The following is a 3,611-nucleotide window of genomic DNA, read 5'->3' on the forward strand; positions in this document are numbered from 1 at the left end:
AACGACGACGACGACGTTTTCCTTTTCGTCTCCTCGTGACGTAGTTTCAGTTTCATGCGGAAGGGGAAGGCCGGTTTACGATTCATAAGACAACTCGGTGGATTGAATTAAGCGAACGGTGCGGCAGCTGCCAGTCCGTTTCTGGTTCTGTCCGCGCACCCACCGCGAATCTGCATAATCCCGTTCACGTCGACGATTCTAATTGGCGGATTGTTTCAATCTCTGTCGCCGCGAATATTTGCATTGCTGCTCCTCTCGTTTCGCCCTACCCTCCCTCCCATTCTCCCTCATCCGCCTCTTTCCCTAACCATTCGACGTACGCTCCTCTCTTTTCCTAATTCGTTCCTTTCCACCCTTTCTCTGGAACGATTTCCCTTTCACCCCCACCCTTGCACATCTTAATTTCTCGTTTTCTTTCTTCTTTATGTACTTTACCCGCTTGTATACCTTCGGCCTCACTCCCCCTTTTTTCTGGTTCGTTTTACCCCTTTCTGCAAGGATCTGTCGTGCATCGTATATTGCTCTTTTACCCGTTATATTTTATTTATTCTTCTTCATGCGTGTTTGGTCCTCCCTTTATCGCGTCTGTTTCTATTTTATTTATTTTCTTGATCTTTACGGTTTACTTTTATTCTTCCAAAAGTCTCCTAAGTATCTTTCTTTCTTTCAGTTTTATTGCGTCTCGTGTTCTTGTTCCTCATCCTTGGTTTTCCCGTTTTTCATATATCGTTCAATATAATCTGCTTTCCCATTTAATAAGAGTTTACTCTGTTCTTGCTTCTATTTATTTATTCGTCTTTTGTAGATCCTAGTTTTTGATCATCTCACAGTTCTGTACCTTCTCCTTAAATCTTCCTTTATCTTTACTCATTTCTTTCCTACTATACCCTGTCTTGTGCGTCCTTCTCCTGTTCACATCTTCGTATATTGTACATTGTCTGTCAATAATTTTGCACAGGTCTCTTTGTCGATTACTCTCCATCATTGTCTTCCTCGCGACCGTCGAAAAATAATTCAAAGCTTTCGTCTCATCAAAATTAACAAAGGGATCAAGCAAAATACTATTGTTCTTATTTTTCATACAAGTGTCTTCCCTCCTTTTTTATATATCACAACAGTATAATACATAATACGCAACACATGATATATTCTCGCTACAAACATCTAATGCCAAATTTTATGTAATTACAAGTAGTTTGAGTCACTCGAGTCATTACCATGCATCCGCTGCAATTGGCATATTGTTTTTCTTTACGGTCGATTAGTTTTACGTAACGTACCTCCAATTCTCGACTCGCGTAACTAAGCAGAAGAATATTAGATCACAGGTCGTGTGAAAACGAAGCACAACAATGATTAACAAGGGCGATAAAGAGCCACATCTATGCATGAGAAAATAGCGAATGAAATGTCGAAAGATATTTTTACCAATTATACGAGACCAAAGGCGAATTAAATGTTAACCTCGACAGGTATTTCAATCGATTCGTCTTCGTTTCTTCGCTTCCCGTGTCTTCGTTCTGCCTTCGAGTAGCGGCGATCTCTTTACTGTCAGCATAAACATTTTTATTGCGACCAGACGCGGAACGATCTCGCTTTACATAGAGAAAAAAAAATGTCAGTCGCAGTAGAACTCGGTTTTTTTACGGTTGAACTCTCTGCGTAATTCGAACGGTCCTCTCTTCCTCTTTCTGTGTGTATTCATAAAAAAGGAATAAAAGAGAAACGCGCACGCAACGAAAGACGCGAAACGCAGAGAACGATGACACACCGGCAATAAATAAAGCTGGCGCACCGATACGAACTCTTTCGTTAGCGCTTAAGATTAGTACGTGATGGTGTATCGTGGTTTGAAGGAACGGCCAGGGGATTTGAATGCTTTCGAGGGTGCACAAACTGCGGTATAATCGATAACCGCGAAAGATTATAGAAGAAAGGGAGGATTAATTGGTTCGATGAGATGCCAACCGAGATTCTTCTGGTGAGAAATTGTTCGTTGAGGAAGATAGCGGGTATTCGTATTAAATCTTTCAATATTCTGTTTTCTCGAAAGAACGTTTATTTTATCAAATCTTTCCGTTTTAAATGCATATTAACGCTATGTAGTTGAGTATTGACTGGACCTATATGGGAAACAGCGTATACAAACACGTATTTGTACGCGAAAACGCTATTGCTACGTGTTCCAACAATAATATGTTAAATATAATATTCAAAATAGGATGTGTTAACCTAGCGTTTGATTAAAAATTTTAATTCTTGGACTTGCAAATAAAACTTAGTGTACATGTAAGATATGCAGGTTATATGTTTATAAAATTTAAATGCAATTGAATATCGGAAACAATTGAAATATGCGCGTTTTCAAGGAACGAAGCATAGCTAAGGATTTTCGATATATATGAACAATTGAAAATTATAATTTATTTTATTTATTAGTATAATAATTGTAATCAATTCGACTAACAAATGTGTAGATCAATAGCGATAATTAATAGTAAATAGAAATAAATTAAACAATTCTTTTTATTATCCCAGATGTGAATTTGCAAACTGCATTTCGAACACGTTATCAGTGCTGTCGTACACGCGGTTCAAAGGAAGATGTACGGGCCGATTTAGGATTGTAAGATGAATTCTCATTACTTGTCACGTGATACTCACAGGATCCTCTCGTTAATGCTAATTTTTAATCGATTTTTTATATTCACCGTCGTTTTTTCTATTTCTGTCATTATTTGACCACGACGTGGGATAAATCATTGTCTCGATCATAAATCACAATTCATTTTTACATTTTTTCTAATCTTATTTCAATGCAAATAATAACTCATAAAGAAAAGAGAAACCGAGAACACTTATTTGGTAATAATATCTGCACTTCACAGAATAACCCTCTTTGTAAACGACAGATATGAAATTAGTTAATAAACTATTCTAAATCAACTTGCCGCATCCCATCACTTCGTTTTACCACAATCAACACCACAGTCGTTACGCAACAAATCAAATTTTCCCACGTGTACCATCCTTCGTGAAATCAAGCATCGAATAAACTTCCAAACCAACAATCAGCTCGAAATAAAGAACACTAACCGATTTTAATCGACACCGTTCCCCAAAACACCATCTTTCATGCATGTTACGTTAATCTCAACAATTTCGCACGATTTCAACGCATTCGTCTCTTGCGCGCAACCAAAGAAGAGGCGATCAGGTCACATGGTAGAGACCATAAAAGTTCCTCAAACAAATCAACGACCAATCTCAAAAAAGAGCAAAGATGCAAAAAAGGCGAAGAAAAGAAATAAAAGTAAAAATAAAAAGAATCTACGAAATAAGAAATTAACACTCGAAATTGTATAATGAAGTAAAGGAAATAAAAAGAATCGGTAGACAAAAGTTCGACTCACCTATACACGCGGCGACAGGCAGGTGGTCCCGGGTTCCGGTTCTCTTCGGCGGTGATCCAGAGGCGAGCGATCTACGGATCGTACGGGAAGCGACAGTAGCGTCGCGTGCTGCTCGTGCCAGCAAATGAGATAATAATCGGAGGACTCAGTCACTCGTCGTCGGGCACCGTGGCAGGCAGCGGCGGCAGGGTGGTTGTT

General features: G+C 38.9%; 1 protein-coding gene across 1 annotated transcript in view; it reads right to left on the reverse strand.

The window, feature by feature from the left end:
* LOC100743058 overlaps window positions 1-3,605 on the reverse strand; it is an 11,697-nt gene extending 8,092 nt beyond the window's left edge. Inside the window, exon 1 of the mRNA XM_003486290.3 lies at window positions 3,414-3,605. The gene's annotated coding sequence lies outside the window, so the exon portion shown is untranslated. The remainder of the gene's footprint in view (window positions 1-3,413) is intronic.
* Window positions 3,606-3,611: the final 6 nt, after the last annotated feature.

Source organism: Bombus impatiens, unplaced genomic scaffold (assembly GCF_000188095.3).
Source record: "Bombus impatiens unplaced genomic scaffold, BIMP_2.2 scf_0106, whole genome shotgun sequence".
In the NCBI taxonomy this organism is placed as follows: domain Eukaryota; kingdom Metazoa; phylum Arthropoda; class Insecta; order Hymenoptera; family Apidae; genus Bombus; species Bombus impatiens.